This window comes from Capricornis sumatraensis, chromosome 19 (assembly GCF_032405125.1).
Source record: "Capricornis sumatraensis isolate serow.1 chromosome 19, serow.2, whole genome shotgun sequence".
In the NCBI taxonomy this organism is placed as follows: Eukaryota; Metazoa; Chordata; class Mammalia; order Artiodactyla; family Bovidae; genus Capricornis; species Capricornis sumatraensis.
In genome coordinates this window covers 1,672,324-1,685,258 of record NC_091087.1, presented here as the reverse complement: position 1 = coordinate 1,685,258, position 12,935 = coordinate 1,672,324, and positions in this window count along the sequence as shown.

The following is a 12,935-nucleotide window of genomic DNA, read 5'->3' as shown; positions in this document are numbered from 1 at the left end:
GGATGTGGGCGGGACCATCGTGCTTCCCCTCGAGTGGAGACGGGTATGGCGGTGAACTTCTTGATTTGCAGCAAGGGTGTGAAAGACCTTTTCGAAGTTCCAGAGGTTAGGTGTCATTAGTCTCCAGACGCCTCATCGGAAATAGGCCTCATCTCGCCTGGAAGGGAGAACTTCCTGGATTTTCTCGAGTTGCGGCAGGTGTTCTCGAGTTACGACGGGGACCTCTGGGACTCGCCCTGGTGTCCTCAGGAGAGGCCAGTCCCCATGCGAGTTGATAGGGGGCCTCTCGGGATTCCTCTCCCATCGATACCGGGGCCAAGAACCTTGTGTGGAGTCAGGGCCGGAACCGAGGATTCCTCTCAGGGGCTGACATGGATCTTTGGGTACTTCTGGTGTCTCCCCAGGGGAATCAGGCCTCGTCTCGAGTGGGGGCATGCACGTGCGCTTTCCTTCCAGCCTGTAGCAGCAATGTCACGCTTCCCTTCGCGTGGATCAAAGGATCTGTGGTTTTCCCTCGAGGCTTTCCCTCGAGGCTTTCCCACAGGGCTATCCCACGTGCATCCGTGGTGTGAGTCGATCCTGGCGTGAAAGATGAGCCAGTGCAGGGCACAGAGGTTCCGCTGGAATGGACTGAGACATCTGGGGGACTCTTGGAATGGTGGTACGACCATGGAGTTCCTCTCGCCTTTCCTGTTGAGAGTGCCTCCTCTTGAGATGCGACGGGAACGCCGGGAATTCTTTCCCGTTGAAAGCAGGGAAAAGATCCCTCATCTCGAGCTACGAGGGGGAAACGGGGCTCCTCTGGATGTGGGCGGGACCATCGTGCTTCCCCTCGAGTGGAGACGGGTATGGCGGTGAACTTCTTGATTTGCAGCAGGGGTGTGAAAGACCGTTTCGAAGTTCCAGAGGTTAGGTGTCATTAGTCTCCAGACGCCTCATCGGAAATAGGCCTCATCTCGCCTGGAAGGGAGAACTTCCTGGATTTTCTCGAGTTGCGGCAGGTGTTCTCGAGTTACGACGGGGACCTCAGGGACCCGCCCTGGTGGCCTCAGGAGAGGCCAGTCCCCATGCGAGTTGCTAGGGGGCCTCTCGGGATTCCTCTCCCGTCGATACCGTGGCCAAAAACCTTGTGTGGAGTCAGGGCCGGAACCGAGGATTCCTCTCAGGGGCTGACATGGATCTTTGGGTACTTCTGGAGTCTCCCCAGGGGAGTCAGGCCTCGTCTCCAGTGGGGGCATGCACGTGCGCTTTCCTTCCAGGCTGTGGCAGAAATGTCAAGCTTCCCGTCGCGTGGATCAAAGGATCTGTGGTTTTCCCTCGAGGCTTTCCTTGAGGCTTTCCCACAGGGCTGCCCCACGTGCCACCGTGTTGTGAGTCGATCCTCGGCGTGAAAGATGAGCCAGTGCAGTGCAAAGAGGTTCCTCTGGAATGGACTGAGACATCTGGGGGACTCTTGGAATGGTGGTACGACCATGGAGTTCCTCTCGCCTTTCCTGTTGAGAGTGTCTCCTCTTGAGATGCGACGGGAACGCCGGGAATTCTTTCCCATTGAAAGCAGGGAAAGGATCCCACATCTGGAGCTACGATGGGGAAACGGGGCTCCTCTGGATGTGGGCGGGACCATCGTGTTTCCTCTCGAGTGGAGACGGGTATGGCGGTGAACTTCTTGAGTTGCAGCAAGGGTGTGAAAGACCCTTCCGAAGTTCCAGAGGTTTGGTGTCATTAGTCTCCAGATGCCTCATCGGAAATAGGCCTCATCTCGCCTGGAAGGGTGAACTTCCTGGATTTTCTCGAGTTGAGGCAGGTGTTCTCGAGTTACGACGGGGACCTCAGGGACCCGCCCTGGTGGCCTCAGGAGAGGCCAGTCCCCATGCGAGTTGCTAGGGGGCCTTTCGGGATTCGTCTCCCGTCGATACCGGGGACAAAAACCTTGTGTGGAGTCAGGGCCGGAACCGAGGATTCCTCTCAGAGGCTGACATGGATTTTTGGGTACTTCTGGAGTCTCCCCAGGGGAGTCAGGCCTCGTCTCGAGTGGGGGCATGCATGTGCGCTTTCCTTCCAGGCTGTAGCAGCAATCTCACGCTTCCCGTCGCGTGGATCAAAGGATCTGTGGTTTTCCCTCGAGGCTTTCCCTCGAGGCTTTCCCACAGGGCTGTCCCACGTGCCACCGTGGTGTGAGTCGATCCTGGCGTGAAAGATGAGCCAGTGCAGGGCAAAGAGGTTCCTCTGGAATGGACTGAGACATCTGGGGGACTCTTGGTATGGTGGTACGACCATGGAGTTCCTCTCGCCTTTCCTGTTGAGAGTGCCTCCTCTTGAGATGCGACGGGAACGCCGGGAATTCTTTCCCGTTGAAAGCAGGGAAAGGATCCCTCATCTCGAGCTACGAGGGGGAAACGGGGCTCCTCTGGATGTGGGCGGGACCATCGTGCTTCCTCTCGAGTGGAGACGGGTATGGCGGTGAACTTCTTGAGTTGCAGCAAGGGTGTGAAAGACCCTTTCGAATTTCCAGAGGTTAGGTGTCATTAGTCTCCAGACGCCTCATCGGAAATAGGCCTCATCTCGCCTGGAAGGGAGAACTTCCTGGATTTTCTCGAGTTGCGGCAGGTGTTCTCGAGTTACGACGGGGACCTCAGGGACCCGCCCTGGTGGCCTCAGGAGAGGCCAGTCCCCATGCGAGTTGCTAAGGGGCCTCTCGGGATTCCTCTCCCGTCGATACCGGGGCCAAAAACCTTGTGTGGAGTCAGGGCCGGAACCGAGGATTCCTCTCAGGGGCTGACATGGATCTTTGGGTACTTCTGGAGTCTCCCCAGGGGAGTCAGGCCTCGTCTCGAGTGGGGGCATGCACGTGCGATTTCCTTCCAGGCTGTAGCAGCAATGTCACGCTTCCCGTCGCGTGGATCAAAGGATCTGTGGTTTTCCCTCGAGGCTTTCCATCGAGGCTTTCCCACAGGGCTGTCCCACGTGCCACCGTGGTGTGAGTCGATCCTGGCGTGAAAGATGAGCCAGTGCAGGGCAAAGAGGTTCCGCTGGAATGGACTGAGACATCTGGGGGACTCTTGGAATGGTGGTACGACCATGGAGTTCCTCTCGCCTTTCCTGTTGAGAATGCCTCCTTTTGAGATGCGACGGGAACGCCGGGAATTCTTTCCCGTTGAAAGCAGGGAAAGAATCCCTCATCTCGAGCTACGAGGGGGAAACGGGGCTCCTCTGGATGTGGGCGGGACCATCGTGCTTCCTCTCGAGTGGAGACGGGTATGGCGGTGAACTTCTTGAGTTGCAGCAAGGGTGTGAAAGACCCTTTCGAAGTTCCAGAGGTTAGGTGTCATTAGTCTCCAGACGCCTCATCGGAAATAGGCCTCATCTCGCCTGGAAGGGAGAACTTCCTGGATTTTCTCGAGTTGCGGCAGGTGTTCTCGAGTTACGACGGGGACCTCAGGGAACCGCCCTGGTGGCCTCAGGAGAGGCCAGTCCCCATGCGAGTTGCTAGGGGGCCTCTCGGGATTCCTCTCCCGTCGATACCCGGGCCAAAAACCTTGTGTGGAGTCAGGGCCGGAACCGAGGATTCCTCTCACAGGCTGATATGGATCTTTGGGTACTTCTGGAGTCTCGCCAGGGGAGACAGTCCTCATCTCGAGTGGGGGCATGCACGTGCGCTTTCCTTCCAGGCTGTAGCAGCAATGTCACGCTTCCCGTGGCGTGGATCAAAGGATCTGTGGTTTTCCCTCGAGGCTTTCCCTCGAGGCTTTCCCACAGGGCTGTCCCACGTGCCACCGTGGTGTGAGTCGATCCTCTGCGTGAAAGATGAGCCAGTGCAGGGCAAAGAGGTTCCTCTGGAATGGACTGAGACTCTTGGAATGGTGGTACGACCATGGAGTTCCTCTCGCCTTTCCTGTTGAGAGTGCCTCCTCTTGAGATGCGACGGGAACGCCGGGAATTCTTTCCCGTTGAAAGCAGGGAAAGGATCGCTCATCTCGAGCTAGGACGGGGAAACGGGGCTCCTCTGGATGTGGGCGGGACCATCGTGCTTCCTCTAGAGTGGAGACGGGTATGGCGGTGAACTTCTTGAGTTGCAGCAAGGGTGTGAAAGACCCTTTCGAAGTTCCAGAGTTTAGGTGTCATTAGTCTCCAGACGCCTCATCGGAAATAGGCCTCATCTCGCCTGGAAGGGAGAACTTCCTGGATTTTCTCGAGTTGCGGCAGGTGTTCTCGAGTTACGACGGGGACCTCAGGGACCCGCCCTGTTGGCCTCAGGAGAGGCCAGTCCCCATGCGAGTTGCTAGGGGGCCTCTCGGTATTCCTCTCCCATCGATACCGGGGCCAAAAACCTTGTGTGGAGTCAGGGCCGGAACCGAGGATTCCTTTCAGTGGCTGATATGGATCTTTGGGTACTTCTGGAGTCTCGCCAGGGGAGACAGGCCTCATCTCGAGTGGGGGCATGCACGTGCGCTTTCCTTCCAGGCTGTAGCAGCAATGTCACGGTTCCCATCGCGTGGATCAAAGGATCTGTGGTTTTCCCTCGAGGCTTTCCCTCGAGTCTTTCCCACAGGGCTGTCCCACGTGCCACCGTGGTGTGAGTCGATCCTCGGCGTGAAAGATGAGCCAGTGCAGGGCAAAGAGGTTCCTCTGGAGTGGACTGAGACATCTGGGGGACTCTTGGAATGGTGGTACGACAATGGAGTTCCTCTCGCCTTTTCTGTTGAGAGTGCCTCCTCTTGGGAAGCGACGGGAACGCCTGGAATTCTTTCCCGTTGAAAGCAGGGAAAGGATCGCTCATCTCGAGCTACGAGGGGGAAACGGGGCTCCTCTCGATGTGGGCGGGACCATCGTGCTTCCTCTAGAGTGGAGACGGGTATGGCGGTGAACTTCTTGAGTTGCAGCAAGGGTGTGAAAGACCCTTTCGAAGTTCCAGAGGTTAGGTGTCATTAGTCTCCAGACGCCTCATCGGAAATAGGCCTCATCTCGCCTGGAAGGGAGAACTTCCTGGATTTTCTCGAGTTGCGGCAGGTGTTCTCGAGTTACGACGGGGACCTCAGGGACCCGCCCTGGTGGCCTCAGGAGAGGCCAGTCCCCATGCGAGTTGCTAGGGGGCCTCTCGGGATTCCTCTCCCGTCGATACCCGGGCCAAAAACCTTGTGTGGAGTCAGGGCCTGAACCGAGGATTCCTCTCACGGGCTGATATGGATCTTTGGGTACTTCTGGAGTCTCGCCAGGGGAGACAGGCCTTATCTCGAGTGGGGCCATGCACGTGCGCTTTCCTTCCAGGCTGTAGCAGCAATGTCACGCTTCCCATCGCGTGGATCAAAGGATCTGTGGTTTTCCCTCGAGGCTTTCCCACAGGGCTGTCCCACGTGCCACCGTGGTGTGAGTCGATCCTCGGCGTGAAAGATGAGCCAGTGCAGGGCAAAGAGGTTCCTCTGAAATGGACTGAGACATCTGGGGGACTCTTCGAATGGTGGTACGACCATGGAGTTCCTCTCGCCTTTCCTGTTGAGAGTGCCTCCTCTTGAGATGCGACGGGAACGCCGGGAATTCTTTCCCGTTGAAAGCAGGGAAAGGATCGCTCATCTCGAGCTAGGAGGGGGAAACGGGGCTCCTCTGGATGTGGGCGGGACCATCGTACTTCCTCTCGAGTGGAGACGGGTATGGCGGTGAACTTCTTGAGTTGCAGCAAGGGTGTGAAAGACCCTTTCGAAGTTCCAGAGTTTAGGTGTCATTAGTCTCCAGACGCCTCATCGGAAATAGGCCTCATCTCGCCTGGAAGGGAGAACTTCCTGGATTTTCTCGAGTTGCGGCAGGTGTTCTCGAGTTACGACGGGGACCTCAGGGACCCGCCCTGGTGGCCTCAGGAGAGGCCAGTCCCCATGCGAGTTGCTAGGGGGCCTCTTGGGATACCTCTCCCGTCGATACCGGGGCCAAAAACCTTGTGTGGAGTCACGGCCGGAACCGAGGATTCCTCTCAGGGGCTGACATGGATCTTTGGGTACTTCTGGAGTCTCCCCATGGGAGTATGGCCTCGTCTCGAGTGGGGCATGCACGTGCGCTTTCCTTCCAGGCTGTAGCAGCAATGTCACGCTTCCCGTGGCGTGGATCAAAGGATCTGTGGTTTTCCCTCGAGGCTTTCCCACAGGGCTGTCCCACGTGCCACTGTGGTGTGAGTCGACTTCTCCGTGAAAGATGAGCCAGTGCAGGGCAAAGAGGTTCCTCTGGAATGGAAAGAGACATCTGGGGGACTCTTGGAATGGTGGTACGGCCATGGAGTTCCTTTCGCCTTTCCTGTTGAGAGTGCCTCCTCTTGAGATGCGACGGGAACGCAGGAATTCTTTCCCGTTGAAAGCAGGGAAAGGATCCCTCATCTCGATCTCCGAGGGGGAAACGGGGCTCCTCTGGATGGGGGCGGGACCATCGTTCTTCCTCTCGAGTGGAGATGGGTATGGCGGTGAACTTCTTGAGTTGCAGCAAGGGTGTGAAAGACCCTTTCGAAGTTCCAGAGGTTAGGTGTCATTAGTCTCCAGACGCCTCATCGGAAATAGGCCTCATCTCGCTGGAAGGGAGAACTTCCTGGATTTTCTCGAGTTGCGGCAGGTGTTCTCGAGTTACGACGGGGACCTCAGGGACCCGCCCTGGTGGCCTCAGGAGAGGCCAGTCCCCATGCGAGTTGCTAGGGGGCCTCTCGGGATTCCTCTCCCGTCGATACCCGGGCCAAAAACCTTGTGTGGAGTCTGGGCCGGAACCGAGGATTCCTCTCACGGGCTGATATGGATCTTTGGGTACTTCTGGAGTCTCGCCAGGGGAGAAAGGCCTCATCTCGAGTGGGGGCATGCACGTGCACTTTCCTTCCAGGCTGTAGCAGCAATGTCACGCTTCCCATCGCGTGGATCAAAGGATCTGTGGTTTTCCCTCGAGGCTTTCCCTCGAGGCTTTCCCACAGGGCTGTCCCACGTGCCACCGTGGTGTGAGTCGATCCTCGGCGTGAAAGATGAGCCAGTGCAGGGCAAAGAGGTTCCTCTGGAATGGACTGAGACATCTGGGGGACTCTTGGAATGGTGGTACGACCATGGAGTTCCTCTCGCCTTTCCTGTTGAGAGTGCCTCCTCTTGAGATGCGACGGGAACGCCGGGAATTCTTTCCCGTTGAAAGCAGGGAAAGGATCGCTCATCTCGAGCTAGGAGGGGGAAACGGGGCTCCTCTGGATGTGGGCGGGACCATCGTGCTTCCTCTAGAGTGGAGACGGGTATGGCGGTGAACTTCTTGATTTGCAGCAAGGCTGTGAAAGACCCTTTCGAAGTTCCAGAGTTTAGGTGTCATTAGTCTCCAGACGCCTCATCGGAAATAGGCCTCATCTCGCCTGGAAGGGAGAACTTCCTGGATTTTCTCGAGTTGCGGTAGGTGTTCTCGAGTTACGACGGGGACCTCAGGGACCCGCCCTGGTGGCCTCAGGAGAGGCCAGTCCGCATGCGAGTTGCTACGGGGCCTCTCGGGATTCCTCTCCCGTCGATACCGGGGCCAAAATCCTTGTGTGGAGTCAGGGCCGGAACCGAGGATTCCTCTCAGTGGCTGACATGGATCTTTGGGTACTTCTGGAGTCTCCCCAGGGGAGTCAGGCCTCGTCTCGAGTGGGGGCATGCACGTGCGCTTTCCTTCAAGGCTGTAGCAGCAATGTCACGCTTCCCGTGGAGTGAATCAAACGATCTGTGGTCTTCCCTCGAGGCTTTCCCTCGAGGCTTTCCCACAGGGCTGTCCCACGTGCCACCGTGGTGTGAGTCGATCCTCGGCGTGAAAGATGAGCCAGTGCAGGGCAAAGAGGTTCCTCTGGAATGGACTGAGACATCTGGGGGACTCTTGAAATGGTGGTACGACCATGCAGTTCCTCACGCCTTTCTTGTTGAGAGTGCCTCCTCTTGAGATGCGACGGGAACGCCGGGAATTCTTTCCCGTTGAAAGCAGGGAAAGGATCCCTCATCTCGAGCTACGAGGGGGAAACGGGGCTCCTCTGGATGTGGGCGGGACCATCGTGCTTCCTCTCGAGTGGAGACGGGTATGGCGGTGAACTTCTTGAGTTGCAGCAAGGGTGTGAAAGACCCTTTCGAAGTTCCAGAGGTTAGGTGTCATTAGTCTCCAGACGCCTCATCGGAAATAGGCCTCATCTCGCCTGGAAGGGAGAACTTCCTGGATTTTCTCGAGTTGCGGCAGGTGTTCTCGAGTTACGACGGGAACCACAGGGACCCGCCCTGATGGCCTCAGGAGAGGCCAGTCCCCATGCGAGTTGCTAGGGGGCCTCTCGGGATTCCTCTACCGTCGATACCGGCGCCAAAAACCTTGTGTGGAGTCAGGGCCGGAACCGAGGATTCCTCTCAGGGGCTGACATGGATGTTTGGGTACTTCTGGAGTCTCCCCAGGGGAGTCAGGCCTCGGCTCGAGTGGGGGCATGCACGTGCGCTTTCCTTCCAGGCTGTAGCAGCAATGTCACGCTTCCCGTGGCGTGGATCAAAGGATCTGTGTTTTCCCTCGAGGCTTTCCCTCGAGGCTTTCCCACAGGGCTGTCCCACGTGCCACCGTGGTGTGAGTCGATCCTCGGCGTGAAAGATGAGCCAGGGCAGGGCAAAGAGGTTCCTCTGGAATGGACTGAGACATCTGGGGGACTCTTGGAATGGTGGTACGACCATGGAGTTCCGCTCGCCTTTACTGTTGAGAGTGCCTCCTCTTGAGATGTGACGGGAAGGCCGGGAATTCTTTGCGTTGAAAGCAGGGAAAGAATCCCTCATCTCGAGCTCCGAGGGGGAAACGGGGCTCCTCTGGATGTGGGCGGGACCATCGTGCTTCCTCTCGAGTGGAGACGGGTATGGCGGTGAACTTCTTGAGTTGCAGCAAGGGTGTGAAAGACCCTTTCGAAGTTCCAGAGGTTAGGTGTCATTAGTCTCCAGACGCCTCATCGGAAATAGGCCTCATCTCGCCTGGAAGGGAGAACTTCCTGGATTTTCTCGAGTTGCGGCAGGTGTTCTCGAGTTACGACGGGGACCTCCGGGACCCGCCCTGGTGGCCTCAGGAGAGGCCATTCCCCATGCGAGTTGCTAGGGGGCCTCTCGGGATTCTTCTTCTGTTGATACCGGGGCCAAAAACCTTGTGTGAAGTCAGGGCCGGATCCGAGGATTCCTCTCAGGGGCTGACATGGATCTTTGGGTACTTCTGGAGTCTCCCCAGGGGAGTCAGGCCTCGTCTCGAGTGGGGGCATGCACGTGCGCTTTCCTTCCAGGCTGTAGCAGCAATGTCACGCTTCCCGTGGCGTGGATCAAAGGATCTGTGGTTTTCCATCGAGGCTTTCCCACAGGGCTGTCCCACGTGCCACCGTGGTGTGAGTCGATCCTCGGCGTGAAAGATGAGCCAGTGAAGGGCAAAGAGGTTCCTCTGGAATGGACTGAGACATCTGGGGGACTCTTGGAATGGTGGTACGACCATGGAGTTCCTCTCGCCTTTCCTGTTGAGAGTGCCTCCTCTTGAGATGCGACGGGAACGCCGGGAATTCTTTCCCGTTGAAAGCAGGGAAAGGATCCCTCATCTCGAGCTACGAGAAGGATACGGGGCTCCTCTGGATGTGCGCATGATCATCGTGCTTCCTCTCGATTCGAGATCGGTATGGCGGTGAACTTCTTGAGTTGCCGCAAGGGTGTGAAAGACCCTTTCGAATTTCCAGAGGTTAGGTGTCATTACTCTCCAGACGCCTCATCGGAAATTGGCCTCATCTCGCCTGTAAGGGAGAACTTCCTGGATTTTCTCGAGCTGCGGCAGGTGTTCTCGAGATACGACGGGGACATCAGGGACCCGCTCTGGTGGCCTCTGGAAAGGCCAGTCCCCATGCGAGTTGCTAGGGGGCCTCTAGGTATTCCTCTCCCGTCGATATTGGGGCCAAAAACCTTGTGTGGAGTCAGGGCCGGAACCGAGGATTCCTCTCAGGGGCTGACATGAATCTTTGAGTACTTCTGGAGTCTCCCCAGGGGAGTCAGGCCTCGTCTCGAGTGGGGGCATGGACGTGCGCTTTCCTTCCAGGCTGTAGCAGCAATGTCACGCTTCCCGTCGCGTGGGTCAAAGGATCTGTGGTTTTCCCTCGAGGCTTTCCCTCGAGGCTTTCCCACAGGGCTGCCCCACGTGCCACCTTGGTGTGAGTCTATCCTCGGCGTGAAAGATGAGCCAGTGCAGGGCAAAGAGGTTCCTCTGGAATGGACTGAGACATCTGGGGGACTCCTGGAATGGTGGTACGACCATGGAGTTCCTCTCGCCTTTCCTGTTGAGAGTGCCTCCTCTTGAGATGCGACGGGAACGCCGGGAATTCTTTCCCGTTGAAAGCAGGGAAAGGATCCCTCATCTCGAGCTCCGAGGGGGAAACGGGGCTCCTCTGGATGTGGGCGGGACCATCGTGCTTCCTCTCGAGTGGAGACGGGTATGGCGGTGAACTTCTTGAGTTGCAGCAAGGGTGTGAAAGACCCTTTCGAAGTTCCAGAGGTTAGGTGTCATTAGTCTCCAGACGCCTGATCGGAAATAGGCCTCATCTCGCCTGGAAGGGAGAACTTCCTGGATTTTCTCGAGTTGCCGTAGGTGTTCTAGAGTTAAGACGGGGACTTCGGGGACCCGCCCTGGTGGCCTCAGTAGAGGACAGTCCCCATGCGTGTTGCTAGGTGGCCTCTCGGGATTCCTCTCCCGTCGATACCGGGGCCAAAAAACTTGTGTGGAGTCAGGGCCGGAACCGAGGATTCCTCTCAGGGGTGACATGGATCTTTGGGTACTTCTGGAGTCTCCCCAGGGGAGTCAGGCCTCGTCTCGAGTGGGGACATGCACGTGCGCTTTCCTTCGAGGCTGTAGCAGCAATGTCACGCTTCCCGTCGCGTGGATCAAAGGATCTGTGGTTTTCCCTCGAGGCTTTCCCTCGGGGCTTTCCCACAGGGCTGTCCCACGTGCCACCGTGGTGTGAGTCGATCCTCGGCGTGAAAGATGAGCCAGTGCAGGGCAAAGAGGTTCCTCTGGAATGGACTGAGACATCTGGGGGACTCTTGGAATGGTGGTACGACCATGGAGTTCCTCAAGCCTTTCCTGTTGAGAGTGCCTCCTCTTGAGATGCGACGAGAACGCCGGGAATTCTTTCCCGTTGAATGCAGGGAAAGGATCCCTCATCTCGAGCTACGAGGGGGAAACTGGGCTCCTCTGGATGTGGGCGGGACCGTCGTGCTTCCTCTCGAGTGGAGATGGGTATGGCGGTGAACTTCTTGAGTTGCAGCAAGGGTGTGAAAGACCCTTTCGAAGTTCCAGAGGTTAGGTGTCATTAGTCTCCAGACGCCTCATCGGAAATAGGCCTCATCTCGCCTGGAAGGGAGAACTTCCTGGATTTTTTTGAGTTGCGGCAGGTGTTCTCGATTACGACGGGGACCTCAGGGACCCGCCCTGATGGCCTCAGGAGAGGCCAGGTCCATGCGAGTTGCAAGGTGGCCTCTCGGGATTCCTCTCCTGTCGATACCGGGGCCAAAAATCTTGTGTGGAGTCAGGGCCGGAACCGAGGATTCCTCTCAGGGGTGACATGGATCTTTGGGTACTTCTGGAGTCTCCCCAGGGGAGTCAGGCCTCGTCTCGAGCGGGGGCATGCACGTGCGCTTTCCTTCCAGGCTGTAGCAGGAATGTGACGCTTCCCGTCGCGTGGATCAAAGGATCTGTGGTTTTCCCTCGAGGCTTTCCCTCGAGGCTTTCCCACAGGGCTGTCCCACGTGCCACCGTGGTGTGAGTCGATCCTCGGCGTGAAAGATGAGCCAGTGCAGGGCAAAGAGGTTCCTCTGGAATGGACTGAGACATCTGGGGGACTCTTGGAATGGTGGTACGACCATGGAGTTCCTCTCGCCTTTCCTGTTGAGAGTGCCTCCTCTTGAGATGCGACGTGAATGCCGGGAATTCTTTCCCGTTGAAAGCAGGGAAAGGATCCCTCATCTCGAGCTACGAGGGGGAAACGGGGCTCCTCTGGATGTGGGCGGGACCATCGTGCTTCCTCTCGAGTGGAGACGGGTATGGCGGTGAACTTCTTGAGTTGCAGCAAGGGTGTGAAAGACCCTTTCGAAGTTCCAGAGGTTAGGTGTCATTAGTCTCCAGACGACTCATCGTAAATAGGCCTCATCTCGCCTGGAAGGGAGAACTTCCTGGATTTTCTCGAGTTGCGGCAGGTGTTCTCGAGTTACGATGGGGACCTCAGGGACCCGCCCTGGTGGCCTCAGGAGAGGCCATTCCCCATGCGAGTTGCTAGGGGGCCTCTCGGGATTCCTCTTCTGTCGATACCGGGGCCAAAAACCTTGTTTGGAGTCAGGGCCGGATCCGAGGATTCCTCTCAGGGGCTGACATGGATCTTTGGGTACTTCTGGAGTCTCCCCAGGGGAGTCAGGCCTCGTCTCGAGTGGGGGCATGCACGTGCGCTTTCCTTACAGGCTGTAGCAGCAATGTCACGCTTCCCGTGGCGTGGATCAAAGGATCTGTGGTTTTCCCTCGAGGCTTTCCCACAGGGCTGTCCCACGTGCCACCGTGGTGTGAGTCGATCCTCGGCGTGAAAGATGAGCCAGTGCAGGGCAAAGAGGTTCCTCTGGAATGGACTGAGACATCTGGGGGACTCTTGGAATGGTGGTACGACCATGGAGTTCCTCTCGCCTTTTCTGTTGAGAGTGCCTTCTCTTGAGATGCGACGGGAATGCTGGGAATTCTTTCCCGTTGAAAGGAGGGAAAGGATCCCTCATCTCGAGCTACGAGGGGGAAACGGGGCTCCTCTGGATGTGGGCGGGACCATCGTGCTTCCTCTCGAGTGGAGACGGGTATGGCGGTGAACTTCTTGAGTTGCAGCAATTGTGTGAAAGACCCTTTCGAAGTTCCAGAGGTTAGGTGTCATTAGTCTCCAGACGCCTCATCGGAAATAGGCC